The sequence below is a fragment of the Ranitomeya imitator genome, chromosome 1 (assembly GCF_032444005.1).
Source record: "Ranitomeya imitator isolate aRanImi1 chromosome 1, aRanImi1.pri, whole genome shotgun sequence".
Taxonomy (NCBI): domain Eukaryota; kingdom Metazoa; phylum Chordata; class Amphibia; order Anura; family Dendrobatidae; genus Ranitomeya; species Ranitomeya imitator.
Genome location: NC_091282.1, coordinates 397,589,778 through 397,610,045, shown reverse-complemented (window position 1 = coordinate 397,610,045; position 20,268 = coordinate 397,589,778).

The window sequence follows — 20,268 nt, the reverse complement described above, 5'->3', positions numbered from 1 at the left end:
TTTGTGTGAGGTAACTTTTGCATGTTTTGCAACTTTTGTGCATGTGGCAATTTTTTTCCGCATGTGCAAGTTTTGCGTGTGGCGAGTTTTCCATGAGGTGAGTTTTGCACGTGTGGCGAGTTTTGCATGAGCCTAGTTTTGCGCATGGTGAGTTTTGAGCGGCGACTTTTGTGTTTCGACTTTTATGTGGCGAGGTTGGTGTATGTGTGGTGAAATGTGTGCTGGGGGTGGTATATGTGTTCAAGCACGTGGTAGTGTGTGGCGCATTTTGTGTGTGTGTTCATATCCCCGTGTGTGGTGAGTATCCCATGTCGGGGCCCCACCTTAGCAACTGTACGGTATATACTCTTTGGCGCCATCGCTCTCACTCTTTAAGTCCCCCTTGTTCACATCTGGCAGCTGTCAATTTGCCTCCAACACTTTTCTTTTCACTTTTTCCCTATTAAGTAGATAAGGGCAAAATTGTTTGGTGAATTGGAAAGCGCGGGGTTAAAATTTCGCCTCACAACATAACCTATGACGCTCTCGGGGTCAAGATGTGTGACTGTGCAAAATTTTTTGGCTGTAGCTGCGACGGTGCAGATGCCAATCCCGGACATACACACACACACACACACATTCAGCTTTATATATTAGATTTTCCATATAGACATAGAGCAAAAAAAAAAAAAACGTTAAAAAAGTTTCACTTTTTTTCTTTTTAAATTTTCCAAAAATTTTTAAAAATAGTGTGTAGCTATGCATATAAATATATGTCTAAATAATATAAAGTGCAATCGAAGGAAAAAAAAAAGGTGAAAAATTATCCTATATATATATAGCTAAAGTCATACAAAATTACTTTTTTGCAGAATATCAAATCTAAGAAGCAAGTGGGATGAGTCATGATTTCAGATCTTTTTCATTGTTCATGTACCTATAAAAAAAATAAGAGAGGTAATAGGAGAAAGTGGACCCCATAATCTGTTAATGTGGCAATACGCCATACATGGTTACACACTACTGATCGGATAGGAATGAGCGCTTCTTGTCTTTTAGAACACAGATTAAATTTGAATAGATTGTTGGCTCCTGAGACCCTGAGGTGTAAGATCAGCAGAGACTCCCACAATTCATCTAGGGGTATGGTGAGTATTTTGAACCCACATGTGCCTTATAGAATTTTATAACTTTGGGATGTGGAAATATAACCTTAGTGGAAAAAATGGAATTTCTTCATTAGCTGCAAATTTGTCAGTTACACAAGGGTTAATAGGTGAAACTTGACCACACAATTTATTGTGCTGTTTCTCCCAAATGTGATCAAGCCCTATAGGTCATCACAAACTACTGTTTGGACACACATCAGTGCTGAGAAGGAAGGGGCCCTAAGGGGATGTGTCCACTTTCAGGATTGCATCAGGATTTGGTCAGAATTTTATGCAGGTAAAATCCTGACCAAATCTGCACCTGAGGTCACTGGCAGGTCACCTGCGCTATCCTTGCGTTTTTTCTGCAATGTAAGGACATGCTGCGTTCTTAAAAGATGCGCCGCATGTGCGTTTTCGCGGGTCTGCCACATGCGTCTTATAATGCATAGTGCTGTAACATCTGGACGCTGGGTTTTTGACTCTGCGGCTCAACGCAGCGATAAAAACGCAGCATTTTCTGAACGTGGAAACATACCCTAAGGCTACTTTCACACTAGCGTCGGTACGGGGCCGTTGCCATGCGTCGGCCTGACGTACTGACGCAAACTGCGAAAAAAATATAACAACGTGGGCAGCGGATGCAGTTTTACAACGCATCTGCTGCCCCATTGTAAGGTCCGGGGAGGAGGGGGCGGAGTTCCGGCCGCGCATGCGCGGTCGGAAATGGCGGACTCGACGCACCAAAAAACGTTACATGGAACGTTTTTTTGCGGCAACGGTCCGCCAGAACATACGACAATGCGTCGCTAATGAAAGTCTATGAAGAAAAAACTCATCCTGCGGGCAACTTTGCAGGATGCGTTTTTACTCCAAAATGACGCATTGCGACATACGTCAAAAAACGCTAGTGTGAAAGCAGCCTTAATCTCCACATGTGTTATGACTGTATGACAGCCGTGAATCATGGAGCCACCGGAGATTAACCCCTTCACGACAATCACGATCCACCTGCCTCTAGTAACTAGCAAAATGCTGTTGTCAAACGCTGCCAGTGGCATTTAACTACCGCTTCCAGCCATCGGGCTATGTAGCCTGTAATTCAGCTACATAGGAGCGATCTGATGATCGCTGCTATGTAGCAGAGCCCATCAGGCTATGCCAGCTTCTAGCCTCCCATGTATCAAACATACACATATTTGGTATCGCCGTGTTCAGAATTGCCCGATCTATCAAGTAAAAAAAAAAAGAATTAACCTGATCGCTAAACGGCATAGCGAGAAACAAACTCAAAACACCAGAAATTACGTTTTTTTGGTCGCCGCGACATTGCATTAAAATGCAAGAATGTATCTGCACAAAAGTGGTATAATTATAAATGTCAGTTCGGCACGCAAAAAATAAGCCCTCACCCAACCCGTGATCCCAAAAAGTGGAAACGCTACGGGTATCGGAAAATGGCGCAATTGTTTTTTTTTAGCAAAGTTTGGATTTTTTTTTCACCACTTAGATAAAAAATAACCTAGACATGTTTGGTGTCTGTGAACTCGTAATAACGAGAAGAATCACAATGGCAGGTCAGTTTTAGTATTTAGTGAACGCAGCAAAAAAGTAAAAAAAAAAACAAGTGTGGGATTGCACTTTTTTTGCAATTTCACCACACTTGGAATTTTTTTCCCATTTTCAAGTACAAGACATGGTAAAACCAATGGTGTCGTTCAAAAGTACAACTCGTACCGCAAAAAATAAGCCCTCACATGGCCATATTGACGGAAAAATAAAAAAGTTATGCCTCTGAGAAGGAGGGGAGCGAAAAACGAAAAAGCAGAGACGAAAAAGGGCTGCGTCTTGAAGGGGTTAAAACATTATTTAAGTGCGCCCAAGATACTCGGATAACATCCAAACATGCACGGGTTAATGTTCGCTCATCACTAGAACCCATGTATCATAGCACCCTCATACCCTGTGCTCAGCTTGTGTTTCTGGTGACATGCACCATTGCTTTGAACTGTACCGGCATCATAAACGCCGGTATAGTTCACTGCGGCGGCTGTGACGGGGGAGTCGGGTGCTTCTGATCTGTTGGGCCCCTGACTTGCCAGACTGTGGTAGTTACGCCCCTGCCTCACACATACTACAGATATCACACACACACACACTACAGATGTCACACACACACACACACACACACTACAGATATCACAATCTTGCCTTGCGCAGGTGTGTACTACGGAGGACACCGCATGAACTTCAACCCAATATTGCGGCCAGCATGCAGCCAGCGGGTAAGGAAAGGGTGAATCAAACACCTGAAAACCCCGCCCATATGACCGCAAACCTGTCCCTCCAAATTTAGGTGACAGGTTCCCTTTAAGTGATGCCTTTAACAACTGTGGAGTTGGAATCCAGGTTAGGTACAGGACTGATGGCAAGCTATTTAACCCAAAACGCCTGAAGGCGGTTACGAAAATGCATGAGACTGTTAACTGTGAATTATTATTTGCTTATGACTGTGCACTTGCTAGCATGGAACAGCAGATACAGCATGAAATGGACTGTTTTTAGCAAGTTTGCAACAGTTTTGGTCTTGAGATCAACATTAGAAAAACCGAAGTCATGTATCAACCGGTTCCAGGAAAACTGTACAAGGAGTCACGAATCACGGTGAAGGAGCAAAACCAAAAGCAGTCGATAACTTCACCTACTTAGGCAGTACACTTTCCTGTGAAGTAACCATAGATGCTGAGGTTAATAAAAGAATTTACAAAGCCAGTGACGCCTTCGGGAGACTGCGTAAGAACGTCTGGGAATGAAGGGGACTCAGCCTTACCACCAAGCTGAAGGTCTACTGCGCAGTGGTCCTCACCAAACCTCTCTATGCTAGCGAGACTGTTATGGACCTGGTGGTTAGGAGCACCCGGAACGACCTGATGGTTAAACTCACACAGGACAAGCTCTGGGAAGTGGGAACTCTGCTGACCGCAACCCCTAATCCTATCACACAACTAGAAATAGCCGTGGAGAGTACCTAACACGACCTAGACACCTCTTCACAGCCTAAGAGCTAACTAGCCCTAAAGATAGAAAATAAAGCCTACCTTGCCTCAGAGAAATTCCCCAAAGGAAAGGGCAGCCCCCCACATATATTGACTGTGAGTTAAGATGAAGTCCCAAACACAGAAACGAAAGAGGTTTTAGCAAAGGATGCCACTCTGCATCCCAGAGCTTCCAGCTAGCAGGGCAAGATCATGATAGCCAGCTGGACAAGGAAACAATGAACAAATAAATAACTAGCAGGGACTTAGCTTCTGCTGGAGTAGACAGGTCACCAGAGAGATCCAGGAGCGAACAGAAGCAATGCAAAAACATTGACAGCTGGCATGGAGTAACGATCTGAGGGAAGTGAAATAGAGCAGCCAACCAAAGGATAAACCACGTCACCTGTGTAGGGAACCTCAGAAGCAGCAGCTTCACTCATAGCCACCAGAGGGAGCCCATAGACAGAACTCGCCGAAGTACCATTCACGACCACAGGAGGGAGCTCGACAACAGAATTCACAACAGTACCCCCCCCTTGAGGAGGGGTCACCGAACCCACACCAGAGCCCCCAGGCCGATCAGGACGAGCCAAATGAAAGGCACGAACTAGATCGGCAGCATGAACATTAGAGGCAAAAACCCAGGAATTATCTTCCTGACCATAACCCTTCCACTTGACCAGGTACTGGAGTTTCCGTCTCGAAATACAAGAATCCAAAATCTTCTCCACCACATACTCCAACTCCCCCTCGACCAACACCGGGGCAGGAGGATCAACGGAGGGTACCATAGGCGCCACGTATCTCCGCAATAACGACCTATGGAACACATTATGGATGGCAAAAGAAGCTGGAAGGGCCAAACGAAATGACACAGGATTGAGAACTTCAAAAATCTTATACGGACCAATGAAACGAGGCTTAAACTTAGGAGAGGAAACATTCATAGGAACATGACGAGATGACAACCAAACCAAATCCCCAACACGTAGTCGGGGACCAACACAGCACCAGCGGTTAGCGAAACGTTGAGCCTTCTCCTGGGACAATGTCAAATTGTCCACCACATGAGTCCAAATCTGCTGCAACCTGTCCACCACCGTATCCACACCAGGACAGTCTGAAGACTCAACCTGCCCTGAAGAGAAACGAGGATGGAAACCAGAATTACAGAAAAAAGGCGAAACCAAAGTAGCCGAGCTGGCCCGATTTATTAAGGGCGAACTCAGCCAAAGGCAAGAAGGACACCCAATCATCCTGATCAGCAGAAACAAAGCATCTCAGATATGTTTCCAAAGTCTGATTAGTTCGTTCGGTTTGGCCATTTGTCTGAGGATGGAAAGCCAAAGAAAAAGACAAATCAATGCCCATCTTAGCACAAAAGGACCGCTAAAACCTCGAAACAAACTGGGAACCTCTGTCCGAGACGATGTTCTCTGGAATGCCATGCAAGCGAACCACATGCTGGAAAAACAATGGCACCAAATCAGAGGAGGAAGGCAATTTAGACAAGGGTACCAAATGGACCATCTTAGAGAAGCGATCACAAACCACCCAAATGACCGACATCCTTTGAGAGACAGGGAGATCTGAAATAAAATCCATGGAAATATGCGTCCAGGGCCTCTTCGGGACTGGCAAGGGCAAAAGCAACCCACTGGCACGAGAACAGCAGGGTTTAGCCCGAGCACAAGTCCCACAGGACTGCACAAAAGAATGCACATCCCGTGATAAAGAAGGCCACCAAAAGGATCTAGCCACCAAATCTCTGGTACCAAAGATTCCAGGATGACCCGCCAACACCGAACAATGAACCTCCGAGATAACTCTACTAGTCCATCTATCAGGGACAAACAGTTTCTCCGCTGGACAACGGTCAGGTCTATCAGCCTGAAACTTCTGCAGCACGCGCCGCAAATCAGGGAAGATGGCAGACAAAATTACCCCCTCTTTGAGAATACCCGCCGGCTCCGGAACACCCGGAGAGTCAGGCACAAAACTCCTTGACAGGGCATCAGCCTTCACATTCTTAGAACCCGGAAGGTACGAAACCACAAAATCAAAACGGGAGAAAAACAGCGACCATCGAGCCTGTCTAGGATTCAACCGTTTGGCAGACTCGAGATAAGTCAAATTCTTGTGATCCGTCAAGACCACCACGCGATGCTTGGCTCCTTCAAGCCAATGTCGCCACTCCTCGAATGCCCACTTCATGGCCAACAACTGTCGATTGCCAACATCATAATTGCGCTCAGCAGGCGAGAATTTTCTAGAAAAGAAGGCACGTGGTTTCATCACCGAGCCATCAGAACTTCTTTGCGACAAAACAGCCCCTGCTCCAATCTCAGAAGCATCAACCTCGACCTGAAACGGGAGCGAAACATCTGGCTGGCACAACACAGGGACAGAAGAAAAACGACGCTTCAACTCCTGAAAAGCCTCTACAGCCGCAGAGGACCAATTGACCACATCAGCACCTTTCTTGGTCAAATCAGTCAACGGTTTAGCAACACTAGAAAAATTAGCGATGAAGCGACGGTAAAAATTAGCAAAGCCCAGGAACTTCTGCAGACTCTTCAGAGATGTCGGCTGAGTCCAATCATAAATGGCCTGAACTTTAACAGGGTCCATCTCGATAGTAGAAAGGGAAAAAATGAAACCCAAAAATGAAACCTTCTGAACTCCAAAGAGACATTTCGACCTCTTCACAAACAAGGAATTCGCACAAAGGACCTGGAACACCATTCTGACCTGCTTCACATGAGACTCCCAATCATCCGAAAAGACCAAAATATCATCCAAATATACAATGATGAATCTATCCAGGTACTCTCGGAAGATGTCATGCATAAAGGACTGAAATACAGATGGAGCATTAGAAAGCCCGAATGGCATAACCAGGTACTCAAAATGGCCCTCGGGCGTATTAAATGCTGTTTTCCATTCATCGCCCTGTTTAATTCGCACAAGATTATACGCCCCTCGAAGATCTATCTTGGTGAACCAACTAGCCCCCTTAATCCGAGCAAACAAATCAGACAGCAGCGGCAAAGGGTACTGAAATTTGACTGTGATCTTATTAAGAAGGCGGTAATCAATACAAGGTCTCAAAGAGCCATCCTTCTTGGCCACAAAAAAGAACCCCGCTCCCAACTGTGATGACGACGGGCGAATATGACCTTTCTCCAAGGATTCCTTTATATAACTCCGCATAGGGCGTGCTCTGGCACAGATAAATTAAACAGTCGGCCCTTAGGAAAGTTACTACCAGGAATCAAATTAATAGCACAATCGCAATCCCTATGAGGACGTAAGGCACCGGATTTGGGCTCTTCAAATACATCCCGGTAATCTGACAAAAACTCAGGGACTTCAGAAGGAGTGGAAGGCGAAATTGACAGCAATGGAACATCACCATGTACCCCCTGACAACCCCAGCCGGACACAGACATAGATTTCCAATCCAATACTGGATTATGGACCTGTAGCCATGGCAACCCCTAAACGACCACATCATGCAGATTATGCAACACCAAAAAGCGAATATCCACCTGATGTGCAGGAGCCATGCACATGGTCAATTGAGTCCAGTACTGAAGCTTATTCTTGGCCAAAGGCGTAGCATCAATTCCTCTCAATGGAATAGGATACTGCAAGGGCTCCAAGAAAAAACCACAGCGCCTGGCAAACTCCAAGTCCATCAAATTCAGGGCAGCGCCTGAATCCATAAATGCCATAACAGAATAGGACGACAGAGAGCAAATCAGAGTAACGGACAAAAGAAATTTAGACTGTACCGTACTAATGGTGGCAGACCTAGCGAACCGCTTAGTGCGCTTAGGACAATCGGAGATCGCATGAGTGGAATCACCACAGTAAACACACAGCCCATTCTGACATCTGTGTTCTTGCCGTTCAGCTCTAGTCAAAGTCCTATCACACTGCATAGGCTCAGGCCTATGCTCAGAGAATACCGCCAAATGGTGCACAGCTTTGCGCTCACGCAAGCGCCGATCGATCTGAATGCCAAGGACATAGACTCATTCAGACCAGCAGGCGTGGGAAATCCCACCATGACATCCTTAAGGGCTTCAGAAAGACCCTTTCTAAAAATTGCCGCCAGGGCACACTCATTCCACTGAGTAAGCACAGACCACTTTCTAAACTTCTGACAGTACACCTCCGCTTCATCCTGACCCTGACACAAAGCCAGCAAGATTTTCTCTGCCTGATCCACTGAATTTGGTTCATCATAAAGCAATCCAAGCGCCAGAAAAAACGCATCTACATCACGCAATGCAGGATCTCCTGGCACAAGGGAAAATGCCCAGTCTTGAGGGTCACCACGCAACAAAGAAATAATGATTTTTACTTGTTGAACGGGGTCACCAGAGGAGCGGGGTTTCAAAGCTAGAAACAGTTTACAATTATTTTTGAAATTCAGGAACTTAGATCTATCCCCAGAAAACAAATCAGGAATTGGAATTCTAGGCTCTAACATTGGATTCTGAACCACAAAATCATGAATGTTTTGTACCCTTGCAGTGAGATGATCCACACAAGAGGACAGACCTTGAATGTCCATATCTATACCTGTGTCCAGAACCACCCAGAGGTTTAGGGGAAAAGAAAGACAAAAAACACTGCAGAGAAAAAAAAATGGTCTCAGAACTTCTCTTATCCCTCTATTGAGATGCATTAATACTTTGGGCCAGCTGTACTGTTATGGACCTGGTGGTTAGGAGCACCCGAAACGACCTGATGGTTAAACTCACACAGGACAAGCTCTGGGAAGTGGGAACTCTGCTGACCGCAACCCCTAATCCTATCACACAACTAGAAATAGCCGTGGAGCGTACCTAACACGACCTAGACGCCTCTTCACAGCCTAAGAGCTAACTAGCCCTAAAGATAGAAAATAAAGCCTACCTTGCCTCAGAGAAATTCCCCAAAGGAAAAGGCAGCCCCCCACATATATTGACTGTGAGTTAAGATGAAGTCACAAACACAGAAATGAAACATGCTTTAGCAAAGGGAGGCCAGACTTACTAAACAGACTGAGGATAGGAAAGGTATCTTTGCGGTCAGCACAAAACCCTACAAAAAGACCACGCAGAGTGTGCAAAAAGACCTCCGCACCGACTCACGGTGCGGAGGTGCCACTCTGCATCCCAGAGCTTCCACCTAGCAGGGCAAGATCATGATAGCCAGCTGGACAAGGAAACAATGAACAAATAAATAACTAGCAGGGACTTAGCTTCTGCTGGAGTAGACAGGTCACCAGAAATATCCAAGAGCGAACTGAACCAGTACAAGAACATTGACAGCTGGCATGGAGTAACGATCTGAGTGGAGTTAAATAGAACAGCCAGCCAAAGAATAAACTACGTCACCTGTGGAAGGAACCTCAGAAGCAGCAGCTCCACTCACAGCCACCAGAGGGAGTCCATGGACAGAACTCGCCGAAGTACCATTCATGACCACAGGAGGGAGTTCGATAACAGAATTCACAACACGAGACCTGTACAGTCTTCAGTCGGTATGCTAAACAACTTAATTATTTCCACATGAGTTGCCTCCACAGACTCCTCCACATCAGGTGGCAAGACAATGTCCCGGACACGGCAATTCTGGAATAAACTGGGCTCTGCAGCATTTAAACTCTCCTGCTAAAAGTCCAAGCCAGGTGGGCTGGACACGTGGTTAGAATGCCTGACAGCCGACTACCGAAATAACTGCTGTACGGGGAACTGTGCCAAGGAATGCGAGTAGTTGGGGGGCAGAAGAAGCGCTATAAAGTCTGCCTTAGGCCGGTTTCACACGTCAGTGGCTCCGGTACATGAGGAGACAGTTTCCTCACGTACCGGAGCCACTGACACATAGACACATTGAAATGAATATACGGTACATCCAAAGAAGCAAAAAAGCTATAGCCTTAAAAATGTAAATGTTTTATTTCAATCAATAATTAAAATCAAAACATGAATTTAAACAAAAGGATAAGAAATTGCAGAGACACTGTGCAAACTGTATGCGGACCAGCCCACGAAAATAGTGCTGAAAGGTCTATGTGAAAAAAAGGGGGGGAGGAATATATAGGTATACAGAGAAAGGGTAAATAAACGGTGGGAAAAATACCCCTCCTAAAGTAAATCTATGTATACCTATATGAATAAATAAGGGGTGATATCAAGGGCCTACAACTAATTATGGCCAAGAATGGTATCAGTACTCACAGAAATTAGTATAAAAAGTAGTAAGGTGCAAGTGCAGCTTAAAATGGGAAGACAAGGAGTTAATAAACCAATCACATAAAGACCTAAAGATTAAATTGCTTAGTAGCGTGGGCACATTACCTCCGTGGGCGTGGACCGGTTCCCCAACGCGCGTTTCGCGTGCAGCTTTATCAAGGGGTAAGTATGAAGAGTGCTATATGCAGGGAGCTTATATATCATGAGGCGAGCGGACATTGGTGATAGCGGCTATAGTGGCGCTCCAACCAGGAAGATCCGCCGACGTCATCGGGTCTCGGCGTCACGCGGCATCGGGGCTCCTCCCCGCTCGACGCGTCAGAGCGAAGGGAGGAGAGACCGAGCCGCTGTAGACGCGTCGCCCCGGCAACGCTAAGGCAGGAAGCCCGGAAGAAGCGCACACCGCTGGTACACTGGTGTGCATAGCGGGACGAGAGGGCTCATAGCGGTTGGACTAAATATCGGGAGGGGGGGTGGGGGGAAATTGTCCCTATAAAGGCAAGGGAGAAAGGGGATGTTATTTCTATAGTGGCAATAGGCTGTACCGCGGATAAATTAAATAAAAGAATGAAGAAAATGTTCCTGTGTGATGAATGTGGATAAAGAGCATAGAAATAGGTGTGCTGTGAGCAAGACATTATGGAGTAAATGAGTAAGGCTATATTAGTGTGTAAGGCTATATTAGAAAGCCTTTGACATAATGGGGATATGGTCCACTGGGTTCAAAAGTGATGAAGAAGGGACATGTGATCAAAAAATACAGTGGGGCAAAAAAGTATTTAGTCAGTCAGCAATAGTGCAAGTTCCACCACTTAAAAAGATGAGAGGCGTCTGTAATTTACATCATAGGTAGACCTCAACTATGGGAGACAAACTGAGAAAAAAAAATCCAGAAAATCACATTGTCTGTTTTTTTATCATTTTATTTGCATTTTATGGTGGAAAATAAGTATTTGGTCAGAAACAAACAATCAAGATTTCTGGCTCTCACAGACCTGTAACTTCTTCTTTAAGAGTCTCCTCTTTCCTCCACTCATTACCTGTAGTAATGGCACCTGTTTAAACTTGTTATCAGTATAAAAAGACACCTGTGCACACCCTCAAACAGTCTGACTCCAAACTCCACTATGGTGAAGACCAAAGAGCTGTCAAAGGACACCAGAAACAAAATTGTAGCCCTGCACCAGGCTGGGAAGACTGAATCTGCAATAGCCAACCAGCTTGGAGTGAAAAAATCAACAGTGGGAGCAATAATTAGAAAATGGAAGACATACAAGACCACTGATAATCTCCCTTGATCTGGGGCTCCACGCAAAATCCCACCCCGTGGGGTCAGAATGATCACAAGAACGGTGAGCAAAAATCCCAGAACCACGCGGGGGGACCTAGTGAATGAACTGCAGAGAGCTGGGACCAATGTAACAAGGCCTACCATAAGTAACACACTACGCCACCATGGACTCAGATCCTGCAGTGCCAGACGTGTCCCACTGCTTAAGCCAGTACATGTCTGAAGTTTGCTAGAGAGCATTTGGATGATCCAGAGGAGTTTTGGGAGAATGTCCTATGGTCTGATGAAACCAAACTGGAACTGTTTTGTAGAAACACAACTTGTCGTGTTTGGAGGAAAAAGAATACTGAGTTGCATCCATCAAACACCATACCTACTGTAAAGCATGGTGGTGGAAACATCATGCTTTGGGGCTGTTTCTCTGCAAAGGGGCCAGGACGACTGATCCGGGTACATGAAAGAATGAATGGGGCCATGTATCGTGAGATTTTGAGTGCAAACCTCCTTCCATCAGCAAGGGCATTGAAGATGAAACGTGGCTGGGTCTTTCAACATGACAATGATCCAAAGCACACCGCCAGGGCAACGAAGGAGTGGCTTCGTAAGAAGCATTTCAAGGTCCTGGAGTGGCCTAGCCAGTCTCCAGATCTCAACCCTATAGAAAACCTTTGGAGGGAGTTGAAAGTCCGTGTTGCCAAGCGAAAAGCCAAAAACATCACTGCTCTAGAGGAAATCTGCTAGGAGGAATGGGCCAACATACCACCAACAGTGTGTGGCAACCTTGTGAAGACTTACAGAAAATGTTTGACCTCTGTCATTGCCAACAAAGGATATATTACAAAGTATTGAGATGAAATTTTGTTTCTGACCAAATACTTATTTTCCACCATAATATGCAAATAAAATGATAAAAAAACAGACAATGTGATTTTCTGGATTTTTTTTTCTCAGTTTGTCTCCCATAGTTGAGGTCTACCTATGATGTAAATTACAGACGCCTCTCATCTTTTTAAGTGGTGGAACTTGCACTATTGCTGACTGACTAAATACTTTTTTGCCCCACTGTATATACTGTTAATGTGTATACGTTTTTGGAAATTCTTTTAACAACAAACCATTATAATATTGGCATAAAGAATTGAAAAATAAAAAATATATAAAAAATATAAAAAATGTACATATACATAGAATGTGAACAAGAGAAATTTTATGATATATTAATAATAATTACAAATAAAATGTGATGATCCGCTGTATAGAGTAAAGTCCATAATCAGGTCCGCTAAAAGCATATTGTGGATAGTTCATTTTATGTGCATCCAGAAGTCCCGCAGATCGATAGTAAACCGTCAGCAATGCCCAAAATATGGTGAAGTGAGCGAAGGGATAACATAGATAAGGAACAGAAATCCAATCTAAAGACAAGGAAATAAAGATGGTTAAAAACATGATAAAACAGCTAAAAAATTATTCGTGGGCTGGTCCGCATACAGTTTGCACAGTGTCTCTGCAATTTCTTATCCTTTTGTTTAAATTCATGTTTTGATTTTAATTATTGATTGAAATAAAACATTTACATTTTTAAGGCTATAGCTTTTTTGCTTCTTTGGATGTATATACTTTTCATGAGCTGCCTGCACCTAGGCATGACATTGTTTTGAGGTTAACATTGAAATGAATGCATCTGTGCAGATGTCATAGATTTTTTGCAGATTGTGTCTGTGTGCCAAACACGGAGACATGTCAGTGTTCGTGGGAGCGCACGGATTACACAGACCCATTAAAGTGATGCCTGGCACTGCTTCCTGTCCTGGCCACACCTTCTACTGTATAAGCGGTCATGTGGGGCCGCCGATTACAGTCATTAATATGCGGCTCCACCTCCCATAGGGGTGGAGCCGCATATTCATTACTGTAAATGAGCGGCCCCACATGACCGCTCATACAGTAGAAAGTGCAGCCAGGACAGGAAGCAGCGCCAGCCAGCGAGGGAGCCGGGTGAGTATTTTAAGAACAGCGGGCGGGCGCACAGGTGGTGAGAGGGGGGTGGGGACATGGATCTTTATTTTAAACACGAGAAACAAAAAAAAAAGGGAACATTCATATCTTCTCTACAGCAAACGCTGCTGCAGAGAAGATATGAATGGCGGCTTCAGCCCGATGCAGGGGACAGCGCTAAACTTTAGCACTGTCTCCTGCACGGTGCGTGTGGTACCCAGTCGGCACACGGGTGGCACACGTGTGCCACACTGATGTGCCACAGGAACGCACAGGCACACGGACACGGATAATTCCGGTACCGATTTTTCCGGTACCGGAATTATCTGGACGTGTGGGACTGCCCTTAAGGTGTCTCTCAAAAACCTGGAAGTCATCACCAATGAATGGGAAGAGCTTCCTGTGGATCGTCCAGGTTGGCGGGGCAGGATCACCTCAGGAGCACGTGCAGCAGGAGATAGGAAAATCTTTGATGCAAAAAGATGCAAAAAGAAAGAGCGCTGTACGCAAGGCACAAGTAGAATCTGGTATACTGACCACATCTGCTTCCTTATGTCAAGTATGTGGGCGAACCTTCAGGGCCCGGATTGGACTCATCAGCCACCTCTGGACCCATAACTACTAATTCTCTTCTAACCCTGAAGTCATGGTATTCTTCAAAAACGAAGGATGAACATCAGTGAAGTTTGGAGTGTGACTGTTTGAGGTTGTGGACAGATGTCCTTAAGGGCTCGTTTCCATTTGCAAGAAACACGTCCGTGTCTCGCATGTGAAAACCAAGCTCTGGCTCCGGCACTCCAGAGCGGAGCGTGTGGCTGCATAGCAACACATGGAGCCCAATTGCCAGCGCCAGAGCTGGGTTTTCACATGCGAGACACGGACGTATTTTTCGCAAATGGAAACGAGCCCTTATACTGATAACAAGTTCAAACAGGTGTTCACATGGGGCATTTTTGCTGCTTTTTTATGCATTTTTCATGCAAATTTTCCGCTGCATTTTACAGTACCAGCAAAGTTTGAGATTAAGATATCTCATGCACACAGCTTGTTTTGTTTTTCCTCAGTATTTTGTGCTTTGTGAAACAAAAATTGCTGAAAAAAATGCAGATATCAGGTTTTGCGGTGTTTTTTGTGCCAAAAACTTATAAGGGTATGTGCACACGTTGCGGTTTTACTGCGGATACGCAGCGTTTTTTACCATGCAAAAATGCTGCAGATCCGCAAGTGATTTACAGTACAATGTAAATCAATGAAGAAAAAAAATGCAGTGCTAATGGTGCAGAAAATTCTGCACGGAAAAGCTGTGATTAAAAGAAGGAGCATGTCACTTCTTTTGTGCGGGTCTGCAGCGTTTTTGTACCCATTCCATTATAGAAATCCGCAGGGGTAAAAACGCATGAAATCCGCACAAAATCCGCAGCAAATCCACATAAAAAATGCATCAAATCCGCACCTGCGCTTTCTGCCAAGAGATGCAGAATCCGCACAAAAAATTCCAGAGGCTAATCCGTAACGTGTGCACATAGCCTAAAGTAGAACATGATTTTTTTTTTTGTCACTCAACTTTATCAGCATACAGAAGAGACAGATATAGCATGACACAAATGCAGGAAAACCAAGCAAAGCAGCTGCCAAGACAGCAGATTTTGATGCAGAAAAAAAAAAATCACAGCTAAAGCATCACGTGTGTACATATCCTGTGCTCTCACTTAGGCTGTAAGGCTTAGGCTACAGTTAGGGCCAGAAATATTTGGACAGTGACACAAGTTTTGTTATTTTAGCTGTTTACAAAAACATGTTCAGAAATACAATTATATATATAATATGGGCTGAAAGTGCACACTCCCAGCTGCAATATGATAGTTTCCACATCCAAATTGGAGAAAGGGTTTAGGAATCATAGCTCTGTAATGCATAGCGTCCTCTTTTTCAAGGGACCAAAAGTAATTGGACAATGGACTCTAAGGGCTGCAATTAACTCTGAAGGCGTCTCCCTCGTTAACCTGTAATCAATGAAGTAGTTAAAAGGTCAGGGGTGGATTCCAGGTGTGTGGTTTTGCATTTGGAAGCTGTTGCTGTGAGCAGACAACATGCGGTCAAAGGAACTCTCAATTGAGGTGAAGCAGAACATCCTGAGGCTGAAAAAAAAGAAAAAATCCATCAGAGAGATAGCAGACATGCTTGGAGTAGCAAAATCAACAGTTGGGTACATTCTGAGAAAAAAGGAATTGACTGGTGAGCTTGGGAACTCAAAAAGGCCTGGGCGTCCACGGATGACAACAGTGGTGGATGATCGCCGCATACTTAATTTGGTGAAGAAGAACCCGTTCACAACATCAACTGAAGTCCAGAACACTCTCAGTGAAGTAGGTGTATCTGTCTCTAAGTCAACAGTAAAGAGAAAACTCCATGACAGTAAATACAAAGGGTTCACATCTAGATGCAAACCATTCATCAATACCAAAAATAGACAGGCCAGAGTTAAATTTGCAGAAAAACACCTCAAGAAGCCAGCTCAGTTCTGGAAAAGTATTCTATGGACAGATGAGACAAAGATCAACCTGTACCAGAATGATGGGAAGAAAAAAGTTTGGAGAAGAAAGGGAACGGCACATGATCCAAGGCACACCACATCCTCTGTAAAACATGGTGGAGGCAACGTGATGGCATGGGCATGCATGGCTTTCAATGGCACTGGGTCACTTGTGTTTATTGATGACATAAGAGCAGACAAGAGTAGCCGGATGAATAATGAAGTGTACTGGGATATACTTTCAGCCCAGATTCAGCCAAATGCTGCAAAGTTGATTGGACGGCGCTTCATAGTACAGATGGACAATGACCCCAAGCATACATCCAAAGCTACCCAGGAGTTCATGAGTGCCAAAAAGTGGAACATTCTGCAATGGCCAAGTCAATCTCCAGATCTAAACCCAATTGAGCATGCATTTCACTTGCTCAAATCCAGACCCACAAACAAGCAAGACCTGAAGGCTGCGGCTGTAAAGGCCTGGCAAAGCATTAAGAAGGAGGAAACCCAGCGTTTGGTGATGTCCATGGGTTCCAGACTTAAGGCAGTCATTGCCTCCAAAGGATTTGCAACAAAATATTGAAAATAAAAATATGTTGTTTGGGTTATGTTTATTTGTCCAATTACTTTTGACCTCCTAAAATGTGGAGTGTTTGTAAAGAAATGTGTACAATTCCTACATTTTCTATCAGATATTTTTGTTCAACCCTTCAAATTAAACGTTACAATCTGCACTTGAATTCTGTTGTAGAGGTTTCATTTCAAATCCAATGTGGTGGCATGCAGAGCCCAACTCGCGAAAATTGTGTCACTGTCCAAATATTTCTGGCCCTAACTGTATGTGCACACGTTGCGGATTGTATGCGTTGTTGCCTCATTTTTTCACCGCAAAAACGCATACACAACACAACCCATTGAATTCAATGGTATTCCGCAATCTTTTGCTAATGCTGTTCTTCTGCAGCAGAGTCACATTGCGGAAAAATACACAGCATGCTCCTTCTTTGTGCGGAATCGCGAGGAAAGCATTGATCTGCTTACTTTCCGCATGGGGCTATGCCCACCATGCGCAAAGTAAGCAGATCATGTGCGGATGGTACCCAGAGTGGAGGAGAGGAGACTCTCCTCTAGACCCTTAAAAAAGAATTAAAATAAAAAATAGTTATATACTCACCTTCTGGCGGCCCCCAGATCCAGCTCAGGCCTTAGCGATTCACCCGGCAGCTCCCATTCCCAGTGACGCTTTGCGACAATGACCTGTGATGACGTAGCGGTCTCGCATGATGATACGCCATCTGGGGTCATTGTCACAAGGCATCACTGGGAATGGGAGCTGCCGGAAGCATCCCGAGGATCGGGAAGGCTGTGGGGGCCGCCGGAAGGTGAGAATCACAATTTTTTGTTTTTTCAATTACTTTTAACATTATATCTTTTTACTATTGATGCTGCATTGCCAGCATCAATAGTAAAAAGTTGGTCACGCTTGTCAAACACAATGTTTGACAAGTGTGACCAACCTGTCTATCATTTTTCCAAGCGATGCTACAGATCGCTTGGAAAACGCTAGCATTCTGCAAGCTAATTACGCTTGCAAAATGCTAGTGTTTCGCGGGAATACGCATGCCAATTCCACATACGTATTTCCCGCGGCAGGGAGTTGTGGAATTGCAGATGAAATTTCCGCTGCAATTCCGCAAAGTGTGCACATAGCCTAAGTGTGAACCGAGCCTTATGATGATTTTTGAGAGGTGGAATAAACAAATAGAAAGCTGTACAAGAATAGTTCTTATTTTTATTTTTGTGCGGTTCTCCTTGTGGTATAAGTGATAAGATGGCTTTATACTTCAGGTCAGTGCAATTACAGCAATACCAGATTTATAAGCTTTTCTTTATATTTTTCATCGCCCCATTCTGAGAGCTGTAACTTTTTTATTTTTTGGCAAAAAGTGCTGAATGAGGACACTTTTTTTAATGCTTTTTATTCAGATTTTTCAGAAGCAGAATTATTAAAAACTTAGAGTTTGTATATTATTTTGGTTAGCGCAGTTTACCATGTCGGAAAAATGATACGACTGATTTGTTCTTTGGGTCAGTAGGATTACAGTGGTACCAGATTTATATTCTTTTATGCATTGCTATTCTTACACATTAAAAACTATATTTCACAAAAATCATTTTGATTTTGCATCGCCATATTCTTAGAGCTGTAACTTAAATTTTTCATTCAAACATGACATATTATGGCTTGTTTTTTGCAGGACAGTTTGGTGTTTTCATTTGTACCAAATTTTTATTTACATATCACTTTTTGATTGCTTTTTTATTCAATTTTTTGTGTCAGTTTGATTAAAAAGTGACATTTTTGGCATGTTTTCATTATTATTTTTTACGATGTTCAGTGACAGTTTTATAGACCTTGTCATTCCAGACGTGTCAATGCCAACTATGTGTATTTTTTGCTTCAACATAAAGGTTGCATTTTTAACAGCAAAACAGGTTTTTGTGACTTGTGTATGCTTTTTTGTGTTTTTTCTTTTTTCTTTTTAACACACATTTTATTTAACATTTTTCACTTTTTCAGTTGCTTCCACTGTGGGACATAATATTTTTTGCTTTGATCATTGGTCTCATGCAATTCAATAGTACTTGTGTACAGCAGTGCCTGAGACTTGTAGTTGTCTCAATGACTGTGCTGATAGCTGGATCTAACAGGTCACCATACCCTGGGATCATCAGATGACATCGGAGTACCATGGCAATTGCGATCGCATGGGGTCAAACTTGTCAAACGGAATCTTTGAACCCCCTTTTACTTAACCACTTGTATGCCGCTGTCGCGATTGATCAATAGATTGTAACCTTGCAAGCAGGGCCCTCATTCCTCTTGGTATCTATTCATTGATGTGATTATTGTTATTCTGCAATGTCTTTACTTGTCTGAACAAGTCCACTCTAAAATGTAAAGTGCTGCAAAATATGTTGGCGCTATAGAAATTATTATTATTATTATTATAATAGACAGAGGAAAAAGCTTAAAGTATTAACATTAAATTATTTGCTATTTTTTATTCTTGCAGGTTTACAGTTTTCTGAGGTGTATCTACTGTTATATATGAACAAGGCTTTAGCAGGTTTCACCAGTATTGATGATTGCTCAGTATTGCTGGTCCTGTGTTCATTAATGATTGCTTGTTGAGCTGCTTTATTGATCATAAAGCAGCGTACCTCCCCCAGGCTACAACCGACACATTGTACTTTTAGGTTTGTCTGCCAGAGAAGACTAGAAGAGGTCACAGATGTAGACAATGATTTCTGACTGTGAAGAAGTGAGCTGCCCCCAAACCAATACCACAATGTGTCTGCACAGCTGCTCTAAGCCATGGAAGAATTCTTCTTAGTAACAAACTTATGTTTGAACATATGGCAGTGCAGATTACAAGATGATCTACAGGTCATTCACCTGCCCAGCTGCTGTCATACACTGTCAGTGGGCTCACACTTTCTGTCTCCATGATGTTTTACCTCAATAGTATAAACAAGAGGCAGTATAACACATACAACCCCTGGCAAAAATTATGGAATCACCGGCCTTGGAGGATGTTCAGTTATTTAATTTTGTAGAAAAAAAAGCAGATCACAGACATTGTACAAAACTAAAGTCAATTCAAATGGCAACTTTCTGGCTTTAAGAAACACTTGCAGAATGTAACACCCGTAGAATGTAAGTCCGCAAGGATAGGGTCCCCTTCCCCCTGTACCAGTCTCATTTTAAATTTGTTTACTGTAAACGATATCTATAACCCTGTACATAACCCCTTTCTCATGTACATCACCATGGAATTAATGGTGCTATATAAATAATAATAAAAGAAATCAAGAACAAAAAATGTGGTAGTCAGTAATGGTTACTTTTTTTTTTAACCAATTCTGAGGAAAAAATTATGAAATCACCCTGTAAATTTTCATACCCAAAAATAACACCTGCATCAAATTAGATCTGCTCGTTAGTCTGCATCTAAAAAGGGGTAATCAC